The sequence below is a fragment of the Apium graveolens genome, chromosome 8 (assembly GCF_009905375.1).
Source record: "Apium graveolens cultivar Ventura chromosome 8, ASM990537v1, whole genome shotgun sequence".
Classification (NCBI taxonomy): Eukaryota; Viridiplantae; Streptophyta; class Magnoliopsida; order Apiales; family Apiaceae; genus Apium; species Apium graveolens.
This window is the reverse complement of record NC_133654.1, coordinates 56,834,035-56,859,511: the sequence shown is the minus strand read 5'-3', so window position 1 is coordinate 56,859,511 and position 25,477 is coordinate 56,834,035. Positions and strand designations below refer to the sequence as shown.

General features: G+C 35.0%; 1 non-coding gene across 1 annotated transcript; it reads right to left on the bottom strand.

The window, feature by feature from the left end:
- Positions 1 to 24,419: 24,419 nt before the first annotated feature.
- Positions 24,420 to 24,526, bottom strand: LOC141681161 (small nucleolar RNA R71). Its single transcript, XR_012558603.1, has one exon. It is a non-coding gene; the product is annotated as a small nucleolar RNA R71 (small nucleolar RNA).
- Between the last annotated feature and the right edge of the window lie 951 nt (positions 24,527 to 25,477).

The following is a 25,477-nucleotide window of genomic DNA, read 5'->3' as shown; positions in this document are numbered from 1 at the left end:
CATCGTGTATGATCGGTCTTCTTTTCCTGACTGGAAAATAGTCTTCTTTCTTCCCACTCTCACTCAGTGAGGCTTGTTTAGCTTTTTGTCCAGATGTGATAGATTTCTTAAACAACCTTTTCTTTGTTACAACTGATGTGTTTTGAGCGACAGCAGAGGAGGCTAATTTAGAAACTAGGTGTATTTGCTGTTTGGAAGAAGAAATGCTTGGGTTAGAAACAAGATGAGTGGTTTCTTGATTCCCAGCATCAGGATTTGCAGGCACTTGTGTAGGAGTAGGTCTATTTCTTAACAGAAATTGCCTGACCTCTCTCGAAAGAAAGGGAAGTCCTGGAAATTTATTCTTTTCATCCCTTTTAATATGATCAGTGATTGCTTTTTTAGAAATTTAAAAAACAGAAAGTAATTCATCATCATCAAAAATAGCATTAGGGCATAGAAAATTGAAAATCAGTTGTAGAAATCTAGTATACCCTATCACTCCTGAAGCATCTGCTCTCCTAGAAATTATGAATTGTATTATAGTATTACCATAATCAAAATTACCAGAGTAAAGAAGAGAGTACCCAATTTTCAGAGAAGTTGATGGAAGAGCATCAAAGTTTGTTGTCTTATTCAAGAAACACCTACTGATGTAATCAAAGAAAAACTTCCATTCTCTTTTCAGTTTAGTCCTTGCCAGTTTTCCAATGGTTGTGATTTCTCCTTGATGGCCTAAAGTCCTTAGCATATCAAACAGCTGCTCAGTGGTATGAGTATGAAGATCACCATCAAGGGCAGGAAATCACAAGGCTTGAAGCAGAATATCAGCATTAATTTCATATCTTTGGCCCTCATACTCAAAAGAAAAGCCAATGTTTGTTGAATTAACCAAAGATGTATTCCATACCTGCATGACAGCCCTGTATGACACCTTGATAGAATTCGTAAGAGCATACCCCATTGGACATTGAAGTAGAAAATCCTGAATATCATGAAAAGATGATGGTAGGTGCTGATGTGTAAGCAGAGCTAAGTAATTATTAGTGCCAAATGTATTTCCATGAATGATTGTGGTTTGGCTGAAGAGTGGTGAAACTTCAGACGATGTCATGATTTGTATAGCTTGTGAGAGAGAGTATAAGTGAGATGTGAACAATTGAAACTATGTGTATGATGAATTGTGTCACAAAAGTACTTTTGATTTTATAGCTTTGCCACTCTGGAGTATGTATAACACATTCATATGAAGAAGTTAATTTAGTGAATTTGACTTCGGACAGGTAACAATTAATGAGTAATAGAATGTGACGGTGGAGTAAATTGTGGAATGAAAGACAAAATACATACAGATTTGTCAAGACACAACTGTAGAATTTTTTTATCAGATAATCCACCATTAACCATTAATTAAGTGAGATACTTAATTGCAGCAAGAAAACTACTCAAAAATTAATTATTACTAATAATCTAAATTAGAACATGCTGACCTGTTGTCGGTATTTGAGTCCTCTTTTCTGTCAGGATTTGACAAACTCAAGATATGTCGATTCGAATTCAACAGTTGTTTGTCAAAGCATCACAAATTATTAGCAAACCACAATTTTAATCAAAACAGTCATCAAGATATATATATTAAGTGGATGATGTAAAGATTAACAGGCTTCAATAAGAACATTCACATGCATACATAGCGAAATAAGCATAGACTAAATCTTGCAATTAAAAGAAATTTCATTAATATATCAGAAGAGTACATTTCACAAAATTTATGGATTACATGCAAAAGAAGTTACAAGATAGTCCTAGTCTAAGAAGATCCTCAATAGTCTTAGTCAAAGAACTAAGATTGTTGATGTTGATTAGTTCCTCCTACTATTTACAAGTAGAACAGCAAAACGCATGATCCGTTCTTGATGAAGAAGAGCTTCTCACCGTGCTTCTTCCAAGCGATCAAGATGGAGATGATAATCCATCTCAAAGAACAGGAGATCTGTCTGAATCTCCTGTGGAACCAAGTTCCACACCTCATCGGGAATGGCAGTGATGTGCCATTCCTGCTGCCAGTCATCACAACTGAACTCGACATTGAAGTTCTCAAAGTTCATGAACATGTTGAAAAGAACCATTTTTGTTTATGGAGAAAAACAATATGAGAAATGAGTGTGACGAAGGCAATTTGTGTATAGGAAAGGATGATTTGATGGAATCAGAATGATGGTTTAAATAACCAAGGGAAAGCCAAAGGACTAGAGGACTAATCAAATATTATGTGTAGAGTTAACTTAATAATTTAACCAAAAGATGTCTTGTAAAAGCGCGTCTCCCTAGACTGATTTGTAATGATGACAATAAGATATTTATTCATACATGCACAATTAGAAAATAAATTTACATAATTTATCATGCATATAATAAAATACATCAAATATTCCTGGCTTAATATCTAAAACAGCATTTAGGACATATCAGGATTTGATCAATATACATCAGGATTTAATCAAATATGAATTGAAAAGAATTTATTTGTCCCAACTAACCATACCAAGTTCATTTACAAGCTTTGTTAATGTTGCTTCAGGTAATGGCTTTGTGAAGATATCAGCCAGCTGTTGATCAGTAGGAACAAAATGAAGCTCTATGGTTCCTTCCATGACATGCTCTCTTATAAAGTGATATCTGATACTGATATGTTTGGTGAGAGAGTGTTGCACTGGATTTCCTGTCATGGTAACAACACTTTGATTATCTCAACGAATAGGAATTTTTAAAAATGATAATCCATAGTCCATGAGCTGATTTCTCATCCATAACAACTGAGCACATCAACTCCCAGTTGCAATATATTCAGCCTCAGCAGTTGAAGTAGAAATAGATTTCTGCTTCTTGTTGAACCATGAGACTAATCTGCCTCCCAAAAACTAACAGCTTCCTGATGTACTCTTCCTATCTATTTTGCATCCAGCAAAATCAGCATCTGAATAACCACATAATGCAAAATCAGCTTCCCTTGCATACCAAAGTCCAAGTACAATAGTACCCTTGAGGTATCTGAAAATTCTATTTACTGTAATTAGATGTGGCTCCCTTGGATTTTCCTGAAATCTTGCACACAAACAAGTGGCAAACATAATGTATGGCCTACTAGCAGTTAGGTATAAAAGAGAACCAATCATACCTCTGTAGCTTATGACATTGAGTGCTGTACTTTCATGAGGATCAAGTTTTGTAGTAGTTTCCATAGGACTACTTGCAGTTGCACTTTCTTGCATATTAAACGTCTTTAGTAGATTCTTTGTGTACTTGGACTAATTAATATAGATTCCATTATCAGTCTGTTTAATTTGCAAGCCTAGGAAATAGCTCATCTCTCCCACCATACTCATCTGATATCTTGATTGCATCAACTTTGAAAACTTATCACACAGTGTTTGATTAGTTGATCCAAAAATGATATCATCCACATAAATTTGAATTAAAAACAAATCTTTACCTTTATTAAGATAAAATAAGTTTTTATCTATTGTACCTCTTTTGAATCCTCTTTCAAGTAGATACTGAGCAAGGGTTTCATACCATGCTCTAGGTGCTTGCTTCAGTCCACAGAGTGCTTTATCAAGTCTGTAAACATAGTCAGGGTGTTTAGGATCCACAAATCCTGGTGGTTGTTCAACATAGACTTCCTCTTGAAGTTCTCCATTGAGAAATACACTCTTGACATCCATCTGGAAGACTTTAAACTTCTTGTGAGCATCATATTCCAAGAAGTTTCTGATTGCTTCCAGCCTAGCAACATGAGCAAATGTCTCATCATAGTCAATACCTTCTTGTTGGGAACAACCTTTAGGCACCAATCTTGCCTTATTTCTGTTGATTGTACCATCAGAATCAGTCTTATTTCTAAAGACCCACTTTGTGCCTACAATTGACCTGTTCTTAGGTCTAGGCACCAGCTTCCACACTTCATTTCTTTCGAACTCATACAATTCTTCTTGAATAGCCATGACCCAATCTGCATCCTTGAGTGCATCTTCTACTTTCTTTGGCTCTTCTTTTGAAAGTAGATTGTGATATAAACATTCATTCTGAGTTGCACTTCTTATTTTTACACCATCATCAGGATTTCAAATGATCAGATCAGGAGTAAGATCTTTAGTCCATTTTCTAGCACTGGGAAGTGTCCTTCTGGAGCTAGATGCTCCCCCTGAATTGTATACTTCATCAAATGCATTTGAGGCTCCTCCTGAATCTATTGTGTTATCTCCTGATGAAATATTGGGACTTGACTCATGTTCATCTGATGTTGAATCAACATTGGATTCTGAGAGATTAGATTGAGAAGAACCTTGAGATGATTCTTTAGTGTTAGTACCATCAACTGACCCTTGTTGTTGCTCCCCCTCAACATGTGCAGGTTCATTAGTACAATGATTATCTTCAGAATCTGAAGGATTGTCAGGATTTGTATCATCAGGATTTGACAGTTCATTAGAGTTTGATCCAGATTCCAACAATGCATTTTCATTTGCAAAGATTAGACTTTCATGAGTGTCTTCTTCAAAACCAGGGATCTTCTTATCATCAAAAAATACATTTATGGAGATAACTACGGTGTTTGTTCTCAGATTGAAAACTCTTTCTGCACTTGATGGTGAGTATCTTACAAAAATTCCTTCATCAGCTTTTGATTCAAACTTTCCTAGCTAATCAGTATGAGTTCTCAAAACAAAGCACCTACATCCAAATACATGAAGATGTTTGAGACTGGGCTTCTTTTCTTTCAGCATTTAACAAGGAATAACACCATGTATGTTTATTAGAGTGATATTCTAAGCATAACATGATGTGTTTACTACTTCAGCCCAAAAGTAAGTGGGTAGTTTTGCTTCTTCTAGCAGAGTTCTGTCAGCTTCGATCAAAGTTTTGTTCTTCCTCTCAATAACACCATTTTGTTGAGGTGTACCAGGAGCTGAGAATTGTTGTTCTATGCCTTTGTACTTGAAAAATTCATCCATTTTTGAATTCTTGAATTCAGTGCCATTATCACTTCTCAGAGTTTTCACTTTATGAGTGGATCCATTTTCAATTTGCCTTATGTGGTCAAGAAGAATTTTTGGAGTTTCATCCTTCCTGTGTAGAAAATAAACCCAAGTATATCTAGTGAAATCATCAACAAATACAAGTATGTACCTTTTCTTGTTGATGGACATTATCTTCACGGGTCCAAAGAGGTCCAAATGTAGCATGTGATATGGCTCAGAAATAGAGAATTCTGTTTTGCTTTTGAAAGATACAATTCTTTGTTTGGACTTTTGGCAAGCATCACAAAGACCATCAGATGAGTATAGCATATTTGGTAATCCTCTTACCGGCTCCCTCTTCACAAGTTCATTGATTGAATTAAAATTGAGATGTGAGAGCTTCTTGTGCCAGTTACAGCTCTCATCTACTGATGCCTTAGAGATAAGGCAAGTAGCTTCCTTTTCAAGACTTTCATGTAGCCTTGCTTCATATATGTTACCATGTCTGTATCCTATCAAGACAATTTTCTTTGACTTTTTATAAACAACTTCACAGTGTGAGTTATAGAATACCATATGATAACCTCTATTAGTGATTTGACTGATGCTCAGAAGATTATGCTTCAGTCCATCCACCAGAGCTACGTTATCTATTGCTACCTTTCCAATTATCAAGTTGACATATCCCAGAGTGTTTCCTATATTTCCATCTCCAAATGATACAGTTGGGCCAGCCTTCCTCTCAAATTCTGACAGCAGAGATTTATTTCCAGTCATGTGTCCTGAACATCCACTATCCAAGACAAGTGTAATTTTCTTGTTACCCTGCAATTAGAAGAATAATTAATTAGAAGGATTTTTAAGGACCCACACTTGTTGGGCCCTCTTTTTGGACAACTTAAGCCTTTGTGTGCCAGGAATACTTCTGATAGTTTTTCCCTTGTCAGGATTTGTCTTTTCAGAAGCAGAGTTAGTAGAACCAAAAGAATTAAGCACACAAACAACTTTATTAAATTTAGGCAAAGGTTTATACTAGTGGTGATACAGCTTATTATAGGAACTACAAGTGTAAATCGAATGCCAACTACTACCACAATGAAAACAAGGATTTTATGGTTTATAAAATACTGATCTACCCCTAACATCAGATACAAGAATAGCAGTTTTCATTTTTTTACTCCTCCTGCAATCAATAGCAAGATGATTAGTATTTTAAAAGTTTAAACAAGTTTTTATAGGAGCATTGGGAACAACCTTGTAATTTGAATCCTTAGAAATACCTTGCTTACCATTCCTATTTCTTTTAGGACTTTTTACTTGAGGTTTGTCAGTAACCTCAGATAATTTCTTTTTCAATTGTCTTGCTGACAAAAGTCCTTTGTTCTTTTATTTCTTAATAGTCTTAATGGTTTCCTTGCTTTCCTTTCTTTGAGATTTATTACTTACCAATTTTTCTTATGATACTGATGTTGAACTCTTTTCAAAGATGGATTTGGGTTCATCAGCTTCTGAAGAGATAAACTTAACAGGAGTCTTAAGGGAAATTTTAGTTTTAGTGTCAACATCTTTAACTCCATCTTTATAGCCTAGGAATTCTTTCCCAGTTTTTCTTTGAGATCATCTCATGAACCTTTTTTCTTGAATCAATCCAGGCTTTAAGGGTTTTTCTCTCATTTTCTGAATCATTTTCTAACATACTGTATCTAGCCTCAAGGATCTTTACTATATATTTAGCTCTCTCACATTCTTTCTTCAAATCAATCTGATTTATTAAGTCAGACTCTAACTGTACATTCCTAGATTTCAAGATCTCAATTTCAGTTATAAGTCTATCATTTTCTAGAGTCTTATTCTTAAAATTACCATGCAGAGATTTAAGAATAGATTTCAACTCAGATATATCTTCAGTATTAAAAGAGAAGAAAGAAGTTGGTACCTTAGACTCAGAGGAAGCAGGATCATCAAGGCTAGCCATCAGAATCAGTATCATCAGGATTTGATGATGAATCATCAAGTGCTGATTCTGGCAAATTGTTCTTCTTTCTTACAAATCCAACAGATTTTTCTTTTGAAGCTTTATCATTTACTTTCAAAGCAACTGATTTCCCTTTGCTGCTTTTTCTCTCTTTCCTTTGCTGGACTTCCAAATCATGAGTTCTCACCATGCCATAGACTTCATCCAGAGTAATTATTTCCAAATCATACTGATATCATATGATTGAAGTCTGAGTCTCCCATTCTTCACTCAAGGCTCTCAGAAACTTGGTGTTTGAATCCTCTCGATCATACACCTTTCCCATCAAAGACAGGTTATTGAGCAGGGTCGGAAATCTGTCATAGATGTCAGCGAGACTTTCATCAGGCTTGGCCTCAAAGTGTTCATATTCTTGAATCAGAACAGCCCTTATGTTCTTCTTGATGGTCATGGTTCCTTGACATTGAGTTTTAAGAGCATCCCAGATCTATTTGGCAGTCTTGTAGGCTATAACCCTGTTTGACATCACAGAATCAAGACAATTATGCAAAATGTTTCTTACCTTTGCATCTTTCAGCACAACTACTTTCTCTTCTGGTGTCCACTCACTCTTCTCCTTTAGCTGATAGTGTTCAGCAACAGTAGGAGTTGCAGGCACTAGTTTTGTTGGCATGTAGGGTCCATCATTAATCACGTCAAGATAATATGGATCTATAGCTTCGAGGTGCATGAGCATCTTCACCTTCCATGTAGGATATCCAGTCTTTTTCAGAATGGGAATTTTAATACTTTCATACTTGTTCAGAGACATGTTTAGATCGTTTCTGATTGTAAGTTTATTAGTGAGATCTGATACCAATTATTTCCCAGTAAAGATACAATTGTTTAAGGGGGATTGGATACAATTGTATAAATGTTTCGAACAAGTAATAAAATATAACAGCTTTTTATATTTCTGATAAAAACTGTTACAAACCCTCTCAAGAAATATTGATGTTTTTGAGAGCTGCTAGGTCAAATGATACTCGAGATTGATACATTATGTGATGACCTAAACTGGGTTTATATACTACACAACTACAACTAAAAAATCTAAGATATGCATTATCAAAAGCTAACTGAAACTGATACATATCTTCGACTGAATAGATAAAGTCCTATGACTCAGACGTAAAAGATATCTACTCTACAATACAAGGAACATAAAAAATCTTCTATGCTGACTGTCTTCAAATACTAATGACATCCAAATGTTGATGATGTGTCAAATCCTGACGACACATCAAATACTGATGACACCCGAACAGCCAGATCCTGAGCTTCTTCTAATCATTGAGAATTCAATATGTAACACTCCGGTCCTTTTCGTTCTACTAATTAAATCGTCTATTGAAAGGTATGTTCGTTTCTACTTTTAATTAGTTCACGGTAGTTTACAGGACCTCATTATTGGTCATTTTAAAAATTTTCAATTTGGGGGTTTTTGAAAACCCTAATACTTGAGTTTTTTTTCTAATTAGGGGTTTTAATTTATCTATTTTGGCCTTGTTTTCTACAATATGTTATCTGATACAGATGATAAATCTAGTTATAGAAAATGCTAGAAGATTGATTAAAGGTAATCCCGAAAACACAATTTCTAGTATTTGAAGTCTTAATTTTTTAGGTTGTCAGCAAGTTTCTATATAATAATAAAATATGGACCATTTGAAGATTGGCAGCTCTGATACACAAATGAGTTATGTTCAATCTTTGAAGAATAACTTATGTCTTATGCGATTATGGCCAATTATGAATATTTCATTGTAGTTTGTTTGATTGTATTGCATAAATTTTATTTTATTTTGCTTTTTGTTGGTATCATTAATTGTAGATCTGTAGTACATGTTCTGTGTGGTATATATCTTGAGAAACAAAATACGATTACTAGTTCTAATTTTTTTAGCATTTTTGTTTATAAGTTTAAAGGTAATCCCGAAAATGTAATAATATTTAATGAGCTTAATATTTATACGTGTGTGTGATTAAATAAAAGTAGCCATTAAGTGCGACACATGTCAATAAAGGGAAACATTTTATGATATAGTCAGTTTGGGTTGTTTTGTGTTCCGAATAAAGAAGTTTTTTTATTAGTTCTAGGTTATTTGTTCTGTTCGTAGGTTATTTGGGATGTTCTGTGTTTGAAATGAAGGAGAGTTGTGGATGATATGAACAGTAACTTGTGCCCTTGTGAGTAATAATTATTTTAAGGTGTGAAATTGGTGCAAATCAGTTAATTCCAACTTTAGATTATCCTTAGATCTCAACCAATCATTTGTTTTGTTATGCAGTTTAAAAACAATGGAAGCTATGTTCAGGTATGTACAAAGGATAAACATATAATGCCTCTGTAAAGAAGCTTTTCTCGCAAACATATACATTTAACTTCGACGAGAATTTACTCAAGTTGGACATATTGCATATATAGAATATGAGTTCTGTTAACTTATAGACGGTGTACGGTAGTCCAGTGTATTAAAAACTTAGAGTTGTACCAATAAAGACAATTGTAACGGTTAAAATGCTAGTTTCATTATGATATTATGCGTATAAATATAAATTCCAACAATGCCATGCTTCTTTCAGTTTTCACTTGTCCTCTCTTTATAATATGAGCCGATGTCAAATAAAGGTCATGCCAAGGCACACAACCAATATAAAGGTTTGACGACTATACGCAAATCATGAGCAAATGTAGGACTTCAATTCATTGTTAATAGTTGCAGAATTTTTTTTTAGCTAACCAAATATTTATTCGCACATCATAAATTTGATAATCTACTGGTCATGATTGAATTAAATTTTGATTTTAGGTTAAAAACATTTATGGGTGAAGCTATGCATGCAATAGAAATGGGGCTCATAATATTAGTGTTGATTCATTTATTTATACTGAATATGTAAATTTGTAATGTGGATTGATAGATTTATGTGATCTACAAGAGTCTGCTTCATCTTTTTCAATGTTTGACTTATGTTTAACTTTTTTTATAATAGCCTGGTGAATTAGCATTATCCGGGGACTATTGGATTCCACTTGTATCATTTGAGACCCAAGGCTACATTTGTGTGAATTAATATTTTGGATTGGGTTTTGGACATGGCTGCTTCTGAGTATATAACAGGGACTGCTAGAGTTCCACATGTTTCTGAAGCTTCGAATGAGTCAAGGAGTGTCAAGGAAGCTGCACTATAAAAAAAATGGTCTATTAGCGGCTGAAGATTAACTATAAAAGCTGGGTTTTGAAGGATGGAGTTTTATTTAAGTAGAAAGTGTAGGTGGTGTAGTTGGAATTAGTATATCTTAGAAAGTTAATGTTGGGAATTTGTATGATTAGGAAGTGTTTTCTTTAAGTAGTTATATTGATAGTTATTTAAGTCGATTGAGTTGCATATGGTTTGTGTATTTTTGGATTAAATTGATTAATATTGGGATGTTTTATTTAGATAACAAGCTGCTAAAAAATTGCCATTAAAATGTTGCATTAGCGTGATATGGGTGTTAGAAAAAATAAATTAACTCATGTTGTATAACATGATAAGGTGTTGGAAAAAATGAGAAAAAATAATTAACTAATGTTGTTATAAAGTGAGAAAGATATTACGAGAAGAATTAAGGCAACATCACATGCGTGTTACGGTTGATCATAAGGTGTTGCCATACAATTAATGCCAACACTCTGTTAGTGTTTCTATTGGATAAAAAAATGACGTCGTAGGTTCAAAGGAAACATAATTTAGATGTTGGCATAGTTTGATAAAATATGTTGGCTTAATCTCTAAGACCACATGCAAATATTCAATAACCTCAAAATTGAAAAATATGTTACCTTACACCTTATGACTACATTTTAAAGCATTTTTAACATTTTTTTTGCATGTTGCTGAAGACCATTTATGTGGTAATGTATATTAAGTCCAAGGTGCATTTGGTTCCTAAACTTTTCTGGAATTAACTCCAGAATTAAGAATTAAAGAGAAAATATTGACTGGATATGATTGACGCACGAACTTATTATCATACTCTAATTTCCTTTCTCCATGCCATATCATCATAAAATCTTCTTCTACGTCCATGTACTTTATCATATTCTCAAGACAACTTGAATTTCTTGAGGTACCGATGTTTATTTAAATTCCTATCTTTAGATTGCCCTACCTGGCGCTTGTTTATCCTTGGTTGGTTTATACCATTCCGGTTCAACATAGTTCATAACATTCTCAGTATCTCGACCAATATCTTAAGTCAAATAATAATATCGGTCAATTACAATCGGTACTTCAATCTGATGACATATTACAGTCTCCTTTAAACATCAACAAACTCACTTATTGAGTAAACTATTTATGAAAGAAAATGATTAGGTTTGGTTAACCTATTAATAATAATAAATTACACCCCCTCAGCTTAGGTTCTCAGGTGATTTCACCTCGACATCTCTTGACGAGATATGCTCATTTTCAAAATGGTTATTATAATATGTTTAGCCTTTGATGCTGGCCTTGCTTCTCCGATAGATATAACATTAACTTGCATGTTATACTATCTTCGTTCTTATACCAAGTCAGCCAATACCTTTGTTTAACTTTCAGTATTTAATCGTATTCTCATAATGATATTCCTATTTCAAGTTATAGATGTTTCATTACATCCTTTACTTTAACCCAGACACATATGATGTCCATAACTTATTTATATCCTGACAATTTATAAAATTTCTTTATCATCCTTTTGATTCCACTTCCTATCCTAGTTAAGTTATCCATTCTCCTGGCTCATTATTTCTTCTTTACATATGTGAATCCTTCTTCCCAATAATACTGGTCGGTTCAGCATTGAGTACATCATTTTGTGGCTAACTCTGGAATGAAAGCTTTCAAAAATTCGTAACTATTTGAACTATTTTACTATTCTTGCTAATAAAACTACCAAAGTCCATCTTTTCTTTTCCATGAATTTACAACTACCACATTAGCTTTGGTCAAATAATTGTTAATCATGTAACTATCATTTCTAACCAGTAACAACTATCCTCTATCTCATATATGTCTTTCTCAAAATGAAGATATGTTTTAAATTATTGGAGTCTCTGTAAGTTATATACCTTCTTCCTCAAATAACAATACCTCCCCCTCTTTAGTTCACATGCTATCATTGCCAACTTCTACCATACATCGGATACTTGTGTTCGCGAATTATCTAGTATTTCAGAATACTTCTCATTAATTTGTTGTTCAATATTGGTACACATTCAAGTCCTTCATGAAACAATATTATAGATGATAAGATCCCTTTGATCGTCTAATAACATCCATGTTGTTGTAGTTACCAATTCCTTCTGTATTCCTTCTTTCTTTTCTTTGCTCTATCTTGAACCTTCAGTTCTTGAAAACGTTCTTCTCACTTGCATGTACAAATAACTTTCTATTTCTCTTGTCTATCGCAAAAGGGAATATTAACCTAGATAAAGCCTCACAAAAACTTGCAGTAACATCGCGCTTATTTCACTAAAATTTTGAATTCTACTGGTGTCTTTACTTCCTCCAAATTTCCCAATTGCTTTGATTTCGAATCTGAAAATCACATCAGAAATTGACTTATTCTAATTGGAATCAATTCCATTTAACTGACCATTAGTTGATATAATTAATCAAATAACTCTTTTAATTAATCAATTGAACTAAATGATGACTAGCTAAATGAAATTAAAGAACAATTATATAAATTCGGTTCGGCTATAACAACCTCTTTCAAGAATCGAGATCGAAATCATTTGGAGTATCAACGGGAATATCAATGATACAAGGAAATATACTTTTTGTCTTTAAAAGTAGGGTATTTTCTGAAAATTTGGGCAGCATCTCCACTGTAGTATTGACTACCAGTTGGACTCAAGCCGACACCAACAATCAATTAAACAACCAACAACCATATCAATCCACCGCCATCAACCAAACTCATCATTTCACCATACCTCAGAGCATCTAATGCTGATAACCACATATACTACTAACTGACATATCATACATCTTTTAATTGAACTAAGGTCATAAACAAACAATTAATTAATATAACCATACCTTTCCTCAGTTCTTTCAAAATATCACAGAATATTACTAATAAAAATAAAATTATTCTACTATTTCTCAAAAACTTTATTCTAAGATTCTTCTAATTCATTTTTCAATTCAAGCTCTCTTATTACCAATTCATATTATTTATACTTGTTCATAAATCCGTTTGAAGGATATCTTTTAATCTTATTTTCTATAGTTGACACTTGTATATAGTTACCTTTAAGAAATATACAACACCTTTCAACTTATGGAGCAACTCATTTATTCTTGACAATATGCATTTATTCTCATTAGTTAACTTGTTTAACTTATGACAACCAACACATGGTCTCAACAACATTATCATAATCTCGTGAAGATTCAATTGGTTTTAAAAAATTCCTTCTTAAAAGATTTCACAGTTGGGTCATCATTTCTTCATCTCTACTTGTGTGTTTTTTAATATGGAATATACGTCGCTGACTCAGTTCTTAGTGTCTAATTCGCCATAACCAAGTGACTAAAGTTGGAAAGCCTAACAATTCCTTGAAGAACATACTCAAAGTTTATTCATAATTAGAATTTCTTCGATCTTGAACCTTCATGACTAGTATCTCTCATATGAGTGAGGTAAGCTTCACCTTCTTAGCGTATTAATTGCTTTTTCGGGGTATTATTAAGAATTCCTTCATCTTCTTCGGTTGTCCAGTCAATCGTTTGCTTTACCTAGTATGCACAACTTTACTTTATTATTTCTATGGTTAATTTACCTAATACGGTTCGGTAACTAATCCATTTCACGCCTAAATCTTAGACTTGAAATATATCATGTATAACAGACATTCATTTCCGAGGTCTTCGTGCCAACCACATTATCTGCATATCGATTCTTCTTTGCACGTATATGTCCATCGTTTATTGGCTTGCAATCATACTGTACTTCACATGTAATTCCAGCTACTATTCAGAATTATTTTATTTCTTTTAAAACACACAAAAATAGACCTTACACAAGAAGAGAATATGTGTATATGATTCTGATTAGAAAGCTTTTTAAAGAACAACAATGCGAAGAAGCAATTGGAAGGATCCATAAGTCAATAAATCACGATTGCAGAAGAAATAATGATGATTTAGATATGAATAAAACAACCATATTTATACTCAAGATGGCCAGTATTTCATACTATACGACATACAACACATGATTAGGAGTCTCACCAAACTCTTCATCATTTTAACAAAACATCACACCACAACACTGCTTGTCTCAATCAGAAAGCAATATTTTGAAGGAAGAATGATTTAAAAAGGAATATAATAACCTCCTCTCCTTTATTGTCTTATTGAATGGATTAATAAAAGAAGTTTATACTTATTCAAGAATCAAGGAAAAATAGGGTATCGTGCTATAAAAGAGAATGATATCGTTGGTCGCCAACCACCTTTCACTTATGTATATCTTTAGGGCTCGTTCGAGTAACAGATTCCAAATCCAAATCAGATAATAACTTCAGAAAGTCCTCTGGAAAATCCTTCATAATTTAATCAACTATGATAAATTCTTACTTATTAAGTCCTGTATTTTTAACATCGTGCCTCCACATTCGATACTTTAATAATTCGACCATAATCGCGTTCTTACGGGATTTATAATCATAGATTCAAATTTTATCGATGGAGCGTAGAATAACCATCGATCATGCAACACCTCGACTTCATTGATAGTATTAATTCTCTTCTTCAATCGTCTGGAAGATTCCTTCATTTCCATCAATCATCCTTTGGCTTCTTTTAAATCAACAATTCCTTTAAACTTTAATAGTTTCAAGAATTAGATAAATGATATTTTTGCATGTTGATTCTATTGCTAATATTATTAAATAAGGTTTGCACTCTTCTGATGAGAAATTTTAAACTTCTCCGTATTAGCTGGTCCACTTGTCCCTCTGAGCTAAAAATACTGAGTCTAGATCAACTATTCTTCCAGGTAATCTAATGCTTATAGGAAACAAGAAACTCAAGTAGTAAATTGACAACCATATTTTTTTTAAAAACTCATTTTGTTTAAAGATCTTTTAGAAGTTTTATCAAGAAAGTCTTTTCGAAAATGCGTTTTTAAATTTTGAAAATCACACACCTGGTCGTCATTATTATACGAGTTCGTTGTTGTTCTCATAATCTATCAATAAGGTATCTAATTAAACAAATGAACACTTAAGGGTCCATCCACTTCAGTATATCTTCTGCCCCTTATTGAATCCATTTCGCCTTCATTTTTCAATAAAAACTTCATTTACCATTGCATTCTATATTATTTGTAACTCTAACTCCAATGCTGACATCTGGTACTTTCTTTGCTATTCTCATTGTCGTCCTTGATGTCATAATTACAACCAAATTAACGCAATTCGACGTTCTATCCGTAAATAAGGTCGTATCTTCTTGTTAATCTTAAGTATACCTAATAAGATAGATGTGTCGTTTCTTATGCGGTGTCCAAGGAATGACTGAAAATAACAAGAACATTTTGCAAAAGTATCTAGGGTCAACCATTAAGAGTGCCTCCAAAACTGGTAGCTCTAACTCCCTGTTTGTATCGCTTGGCTAAAGGTTGATATCTAAAATTCATTTGGTTTTTCTCTACTAATTCTTGAAAGAATTAATTCAACATTCATTTTAAACTACATAGAAATCAGGGTAGTTTACCCAATATCTGGGTAGCCGTCGACTCCTTGTAACTATAGGATTTGGGTACTCAATATACTAATAACGTCAATATTTTTGCCTCACACCTATCTTAACAACATCGTATCTTAATAATTAATATCGTATCTGATAACCTTAACTCAAACTCAACATGAGTTTACTTAAAGTCTTCCCTATCTTATATGACCTGCCAATCTTATCTTAAATTTTACCTATTCTTATTTCAGAGACTATAACCTGTGGCTCTGATGCCAACTTGAAACATCCCCAAATCCGGGGTTAGGATTGGGTGTCACCAAACAACTTTAAATAATATAAACCTGTATATTAAAACAAATATACAAATAACCCCTCAATTCCGGATCGATTGTTGGTTATAGTATGAAACAAGAATCTAACCTTCTAAAATTTATAACAATTAAATAAAATTTTATTACCTCTTCACTAACTTCCTCGTCTTATTCACTCTAACATCTCCAACTTCTCGCAACTGGGGTTTCTCCAATTTTGATGTCTATTAAGAGTTATTTACTTGTATCCTTATTTGATATAGAAAGAAATAAGAATTGACAAAGCAAGAGTGAGCCAAAAATGTCCAGCAAGTACCATAATTGGTTTCCAGGTGTTATGATCAAAAGGAACTCCCGGAAACAATTTTAAATGATTTTATAAATATCTTTATTTATTAAAATGGTTGAGCGAATAAAACATCGGCCTTTATCATCCTTCAATTATAAATCAATGAACAGTTCCCTGATTCATTTTCTGAATCAATTCTTTGTTCAGTTTTGTAATCATAAAACTTTCCAAGAATAATGTCGTTAATGGCGATCAACAATAAATTAGATTGGACACTAGAATCAACATTCGCACTTATGCCCTACTGATTAGTCAAGATACAGTGTAGATCTAAACCTACCTGTATAGATCCATCATCAAATCGGGTACCCAGGCACTATGGCCCAATAAACAAAGGCTTCGGTCCATCCCCGACCCTTGCGGTCCGGTCCATCCCTGGCCCTTAGGGTCCGGTCCATCCCTGACCCTCATATTAAAGGGTCCAGCCATCCCTGGCCCTTTGATGTCTAATCATTTTGATTTCAAAATATCGCGATTTAGGGTTCGCAAATAACCCATAACAATAGGTATTTGCTCAAGAGATCAATCAATAATAATAAAGGAACAATAATAGAGGGTACTTTCATCATTAAGATTTATTACAATAAAATATAAAAACATTTAACTATTCTGAATTTAGAATAGGGAAGAAATACTTGCAATATATCGCAAGGAGGTTTGACAATGCTTGCCTCAAATGATCTGATTTCTAACTTTTAATCACCATTCTATGCTCGCTTCTATTCTGTATCCACTCGTCTCATTTACCACATGTATTCAGGTTTTACTTTTACTATCATTGTCTGACTTTGAATGCCTCAAACTATGTGTATCTATCATAAAATATACTATTTCAATTAATTGACAATATATAATTGTCTATTCTACGCTTATCAGTATCGTCTACCCACCCGAAAATAAGAGATAAGGATCAACTTTTAATCATATAATGTTTAATAGACACGCGGACTCACAATTTACATAACACGTAAACACATAAATCATATATCACATATTTCGTATAACATATAACTCAGTTTGTCAAAACATTCAACTCGGTACGTTTAAAATTAAAATCGGGTCGAAATACGACTTTTTGATCGTTTCGCGACTTGGAAACATTTACCGAATCAAGTGAACTTTCGAGACAAAAGATTTTATGTCTCGAAAGTATTTTTAAAAAAAGTAGAATATGTTTCCGAGTCTAGACACGTTCGTTTCGTATTAAACGGACGAACGGTCTATTTATTACGAATAAAATTATAATAAATCAATTAGTAATAATATTATCTAATTTTTAAATACCTAAATATATTTTTTAAAAACTAAAAATACTTTTTAGGAATTATTTAAAAATAATTATATTTTATTTAACTATTTATAAAAAAAATTAATTGATTAAATAAATCAATCAATTAATTAAATCCATAAATAATTAAATCAAATAAATTATAAATAATTAAATCAAATTATGAATTTCTTGAAAATAATAACCGGAAATAATTTTGGAATTTAAAATAATTTAGTCAATTATTTAAAATAATTAACTAAAGTAATTTTGGAATTTAAGAAAATAATTTAGAATTTAAAATGAATTTCAATTTAAATACTAAAAAGAAAACCCAGAAATAGGTTTTTTGAACAAAGATTGGGTAAACTAAGATCAAAAGCGGGTTTTGGGAATGGAATAAACGGGTCAAACCCGGGTAGCGGAAGAATAGCCGGGATTCTGCAGGATCCGGCGACCGGCCTGAACTCCGATGACGCTCCGGTATACCTTGTTTGGCTCGAAAAAAACTCCTTCTAATCAGGATTTCTACTTGTTTCTGCTCAAAATCAGTCCGGAAACCCGTTTATGGTATCTACTATCACATCCAATCAACACAATGATTTTCCCGACGAAAATCATCCAAATCCGGCCAAAAACCGGTGAGGACTTGGAATTACTCAATCAATAACCAAAATTAATGAAATATATAGCAAAATAAAGCTCAGGAATTCTGTAATCAGTTCATGGCATCTAAATCAACAACCGATAAACACATAATTCGAAAATTCAAAAAAAATATAATAAAATCAAGAATTCCATTATACTATTCTTGGAATCGTTTGATACAGTAATTACATGAATTGATTCTAAATCATGTCAGGAAGCTTCAATTTAACTACAAATACGACTTACTTTGCTTTCCAGATTTGGCTAAAATTATGTTTTGATTCTCAAGAACACATGAAGAGCATATTTAAATATATTTTTCGCGGAATAATCTTATTTTAATATATTTTTCTAATTTTTGTATAATTAAATAAAAATTAAATAACAGATAAATTCTATTTATAATTATAAAAACAATACTCCCAGAAATTATCTAGGGCCTAATTATATCATTTAATAAAAAAAATTTAGGCCGAAATTAATAATTAACGGGGAATAATCATCCAATAAATACAAAAAATATATCAAAATTTCTCAGAAATTACAAATAATCCAACTATGCAAAAATATTGAATATTTAACAGTCCCACAATTTTATAAAAATAAAAATATAATTTTTGTGGGGTTTGACGTCCCCGTAGGGGCCCGAAAAAATTATATTTCACGAAATGAGACATTTTCTAAATTAACTAGATGTTCAGAAAATCAATATGCATATACGCCATATTATGCAAAATGAGGTCAATTGCTCTATAAGAAGTATCAGCTATTAAAACAGAACCTGAATAACATAAATTTTAATATAAATCCATTTAACATGTAATAAAATACCCGAAAATATCCCGAACTACACAAGATACATATAACACATAACAGATTACCTTTTATGATCAATCATAATTTATAGTATCATAATCACATAATACTTTTTTAATATAATATAAAACAGTCGTAATTTCTTGATCGTTATAATATCCCTTTCAACCATCTCGCCCTTCGGGTATTTAAGCCCCTTTTATCTCCCATGGGAATCATCCTGCGGCTAGCTTATCCTACTTCACATTTTTTACAGATGTCAAGTGGATCGGCTTCCGTCTGCTTCCACCAGTCCATGTTGAGGCAAGCTTCCCCAGTCAACCTTTCTGATATTAGCTCCACACCAAGTGCCCGTCATAGAATTGTCAGTTTAGAACTCGCTCTAAAGTAAAAGTTATCAACCCTGAGCATGCCTCTAGAAGCTCCCCTTCACCAGCTCCACTAGAAGAAATGGACGCTCCCCCCATCTAAGTCTTGACCCAGAAGCTTATATGACCAACATTCAACACCCTTAACATGTTCAACAAATTGCTTGACTCGGCCTCCCATGGCCCTAGATGACTCCATCACGGGCCTTTTGAATTATAAACTCCCCATTTTGACTCAGTCCATCCTGTGATAAGGATTCATATCCCTTTTAAACATCTCCGCCCTTTGGGTATTTATGCCCATTTTATCTTCCATGGTAATCATCCTGCGGCTGGCTTATCCTATTTCATATTTTTTGCAGATGTCAAGTGGATCGTCTTCCGTCTGCTCCCACTAGTCCATGTTGAGGGCAGCTTCCCCAGTCAACCTTTTTGATATGAGCTCCACACCAACTGCCCATTATAGAGCTGTTAGCTCTGGAACTCGCTCTAAAGTTAAAGTTGTCAACCCCGATCATGCCATGTCCTCAGTTAGACGCTCCTCTTCACCAGCTCCACTTGAAAAAATGGACCTCGATCACCTAAATTGGACCACTTCTGAGGAAAATGAAAGCAATCATCCTTCCCTTGATGCCCATGTGCTTGATGGTACCTAGCTACTGAACCTGGCCTTGAGAATGAAGCCACAGAAAGTGACACTAACTTCATCACTTTCAAACAAACTGGCTTGCTGTGTGACAATTTGGACACCTCCATGAATGGAGTCAAACTGCACAACCTTCTAGCTTCCTGTAACCCTGGATGTCACCTAGTGGTTCCTTCGAAGAGAGAACGCTGACACAGATTCAACAACCTTGGTCATGAATAAGCTATCCCTAATGCAGTCTTATCAGCTCACCACTTCAGGCTAGGCCTTACCAAACCCATGCACTCTTTTTTGGTAGAAGTGCTAGATAGATATAACATGTCCCCCTTAAAGCTTACCCCCAACTCTTACAGAATGGCAATGTGTATATACATCCTGTATCATAAGAAATTGAAGGCTATATTATCCGTGTACGAGCTTGGTTACTTCTACCAACTCAAACCATCAGGTAAAGGTTCAGGTAGCTTTTACCTAGCTGGATGGGGTGTGCATGAGGGTAAGGAATGTTCGGGTGGCAGCAACATTCTTTGTACTGCTATAATTGTCCATCCTATAGGAAATATTTTAATTTGCATCCCAGTAAGTTTTCAGAACACACTTCCCTTTTCTTACTTTTGTTAACTCGTTATTCTTATACTTGTGCATGTAGATATCCCCGTCATGTCACCCCTCACATGCGTCCTATTAAAACGTGCCCAAAGGGCACTTACCTTGTCAACCAGCCTAGAAGATGGTTCTAGTTTATTGACTGAAGAAAATTTAAAAGACTTGTGTTTTATTTCTAGTAGATGTCCTGCTGATGAAGCTGGGACCTAACAGATCTTAGGTTCATGCAAACACCTCTACGTTTCTTTTATTTCTTCATTATGGTCATCTTAAATTATTGTACATGTACATATTATATCTTATAACGCCTTCTTGTGACTTGTTTTTACATTGTGACTTGTTTTTACAGAAATGGCCTCTGATGTTCCTGCTAGCATCAAGCAAACAATCAAGTATGAAGATATATGCTCCATCTTCCACCAAAGGCAGGTCGTTTCCCAAATCCTCTATCCCTGGGGCTGATTTACCTAGCTTTTTTATTCTTTCTCCAATTCCCATTATTTCCAAAAGAATTCCTCTTGAGGTTCGCCAGTGAGTCCTCCACCAGCTTGTGAGACTCTTCCTTATTGTAGAAGTCATTGAGGGTTTTAGGTTCCTCATGTTAAAGCTCCTTCCAAAATTATGTGCCCGTTCTCACCCCAGCTATCAAGAAGCTCTTGTAGGTTTCATTAGGAGCTCCATTACCTTTATACCTCAATATTAAAATGCTTAAAGAATTCCCTCAATGATTCAACTTCCCGCTCATTGATGTTATCGAAAGTGTTAATAGGTGGTGCCTAGGCAACTGATACTTGAAACTGGGTGACAAATATTTGACACATCTTCCTCCAAGAACAAATCGAGTTTGGTGGCAGCCTCTTGAACCACTGGTGTGCATTCTCCCTCAATGTAGCAGCTAGAAACCTATATTTGGTTAGGTCTTTAACCTGGTACACCTCCATCTCAGTATTAAATCGACTGAGATACTTCACCGGATCAGTAGCACCATCAACTTTCAAGTCTCCTACTCCTCTGTACGACCATGGAAGGCGTGAGTCCCTAACCTTTTTGGTGAAGGGAGAAGCTACAGCTAGCTTCGAGATGCCCCTCTTTTCTGCCTTCATCTTTTCAAAGCTTTACGGAGGTCCTTAAACCTATAAGTTCCTCCTTCCCCATCAGACAGTTGCTCGCCATCTTCCCTCTCTATACTAGAACCTCCATTAGTATTGTGCGCTGAGCTTTGGATGAAACTAGAAACTCCATCTTCTTCTGCTACAAGAGGTTCAGGAGCAGCTTTACTTTTGCCTGCCTTCACCTGAGAGGGCTGCTTCTCCTTTTTTTTGTCCTTCGAAACTTTGAATACTGAACCTTCTACATCCACCTTGCCTTCCACCTTCTCCTTCTTTATATCCAACTCCAACCTGAGATCCTTATTGGTCTGCTTCTTCCCCACGCGATCAAAGACACTTACGCTTTGCGTCGCTGAAGGTTCAGCCTCTTCTTCGAGCTGCTTCTCAGGATCCCAATCTGCATTCTCCTGGTCAGTTTTCAAATCATAAAAGGTAGTGATAAGTGGCATTTTATACCACTTAGGACGTCTTAAAATGGCTTAAATTGGTGTCTTGAAATCAAGTATTTTGTGTATTTGATACGTTTTTCTAGTGTTTATGCATTTCAGGGTATTAGTTGCATTTCGGGGGAGGAATCATCAAGAATAAGCCTTGGCATGTGTTCACCATTGCGAGAGGAAAGAAACGGGCAGATTACGGCGAAGAAACGGAGCAAAATCAGATTTTTTCCAGTAGAGGTCTGAGCGCCCGCTCAGCATTGCTGAGCGGCCGCGCAGCAAGCTGAGCGCCCGGCCGCGCAGGGTCGGGAAAAAAGATATATTATTTCAGGACTTCTACTTCTGTTTGGTTTCCACTTCTATGTAATCTGAGTTTTATAGGACTATTATATAAGTAGATTTGAGACGTTTTCACAAGGGTGGATTGAAGAAGATCGTGTTTTTACGCAAGGAGCAAAGGAGATAAGGAAGAAGACCGATTTAGCACACCGCAACGAAGAGGAAGCATATTTTCTTGTGATTCTTGTTTCATTGTAACGTTGGATGCTAGTTTTCTCACTTTGAACTTATTTACTCTTGTGACGTACTCTGTTTTAATATAATTAGTTTAGTTATTATTTTCTTGTGTTTGTTTATCATGATTTCATATAAACCCATGATGACGATAAGTGCTATTATGGGCTAATCGTGATCATGGGGTTGCAACGGATTTACTATGGAATTCTTTAGTTAATTGTTTAATACCTTAGTGTGTGATGATTGTATGATATCTAGTATTGGTTGTGCGTATTCGTCTTATGTGCGTCGCGAACATATAAGATAGGGTGTTAATCTCTTGTGAAGCGACGGTGGATCTCGAGATTTAGAACTTGCCATGCTAGCATAGGTTCATGTACGTTGTGCATGATTAGTGGGTAACTCTAACAGTTTTATTTGCCCTATATAATCAAAAGGAATAACTTGTGCTTAAATCGTTGTGTTGTCAATTTCTGTAGACATATAGGAACTCAACATAATTGATGACTATTCAACTTCTATCTTGATTGTGGATGTTTGGTAGAATGGTATTAGTACAATGAAAGTTGGCTTTTATCAGTTTCGTGTTATTCGATTAATATCATCACTGTCACATGCTAAAGGTAATAACAATGGCTATTGAAGGAAGTAATAATGAAGTTGTGATCTCATGAGTGTTTTATTATTGATAATTTGAAGTGTTAGTTAAGTGATTAATTAAGTAGTTAATTGTAGTTAATATTTAATCAACAATCTTAAGTGTTAGTGTCTTAACATTGAGAAGTAATCATACATTGGTGAGTGAGTTTAATTAGACAATAATTTAGTCTGAGTCTCTATGGGAACGAACTAGAAAGTATTCTATATTACTTGCGAACGCGTATACTTACGTGAATATTAGTGCGTGATTTCGCCCTAACAAGTTTTTGGCACCGCTGTCGGGGACTCGGCGTATTTGTTTAGTTTATGTACTTACCATCATTGGTCATTAGGACTCAGTGATTAGGACGTAGTAGTTACTTATTGTTTCCGGTTGTGTTTCAGGTACTTTAGCAAGCGTTTATGCAAACTCGTTCTCGTGCTCGCAAGAGGACTTTAGATACAGCTGAGGAGACAGACGAAGTTCTTGATATTCTGGAGAAGTTAGATTTTGAGGATTCAGATTCAGGAACTGAGCGGAAAGAACCAGTAAACATGGGAGATCGTATTGTTCAAGCTGATCCAGCTCTTATGGATTTTTCTCGGCCTAAAATTGATGACATTCAGTCAAGCATCCTTCATCCGGCTATTCAAGCTAACACCTTTGAAATCAAGCCGGGCACTATTCAGATGGTGCAGAATTCTGTTTCTTTTGGAGGAGCGGCAATTGAAGACCCCAACATGCACATAAGGAATTTTGTCGAGATCTGCAGCACTTTTAAGTATAATGGCGTGACTGATGAGGCTATCAAGTTGAGGCTTTTCCCATTCTCACTGAGGGACAAGGCTAAAGACTGGTTACATTCTGAACCAGCTGGGTCCATCACTACGTGGCAAGATCTTGCACAAAAGTTTCTGGTGATGTTTTATCCGATGGCAAAGGCTGCTGCTATGAGTAGTGCTCTTACTCAGTTTGCGCAGCAACCTACTGAATCTATGTGTGAGGCTTGGGAACGCTACAAGGAAATGTTGAGAAAATGTCCACATCATGGAATGCCGAATTGGATGGTGATCACTGGTTTCTATAATGGTTTGGGGGCCCAATCTCGGCCCATGCTCGATGCAGCAGCTGGAGGCGCCTTATGGGCTAAAAGCAATACTGAGGCGTATAATCTTATAGAGACGATGGCTGCAAATGAGCATCAAAACCCAACTCAGAGGATGACGTCAGGCAAGGTAGCAGGTATTCTGGAAGTTGATGCAGCTACCGCTATTGCAGCCCAGCTCCAAGCGCTATGAATGAAGGTTGATTCTTTGGCTATATATGGAGTTAATCAAATAGCTATGGTTTGTGAGCTTTGTGCAGGTTCTCATGCTACGGATTAGTGTTCTCTTGTCCACGAATCTGTTCAGTATGTGAATAATTATCAGCGACAACAGCAGCCTGTGCCAGCGACCTATCATCCTAATAACAGAAATCATCCAAATTTCAGCTGGGGGAATAATCAGAATGCTATTCAGCCTCCATATCAGCAAGGAGTGAGTAAACAGTTTAACCCACCTGGATTCCAGCAACCACATCAGTATGCTACAAGGAAATCATATCCTCAACAGGGAAGTACAGTTGCACCTTCTAGTGCTGATTTTGAGGAACTTAAGCTATTATGCAAGAGTCAGGCAGTTTCTATCAAGACCTTGGAAAATCAAATCGGTCAATTAGCCAATGCAGTGCTCAATCGTCAGCCTGGCACTCTTCCCAGTGACACAGAAGTACCAGGAAGGAAGGAAGCTAAAGAGCAAGTCAAGGCTATTACCTTACGGTCTGGAAAAGTTGCGGATGCTGAAAAGGCAAAAGAAGGAGAAGCTGAAACTAGTGATGAAGAATCTAAGCAAAAGGAGAAAGCGGCGGAACCAAGGAAGACTACTGTTGAACACACTCTGCCTGAGGCTAATACAGGGGAGAAACAACTCTATCCTCCACCACCTTTTCCTAAGAGATTGCAGCA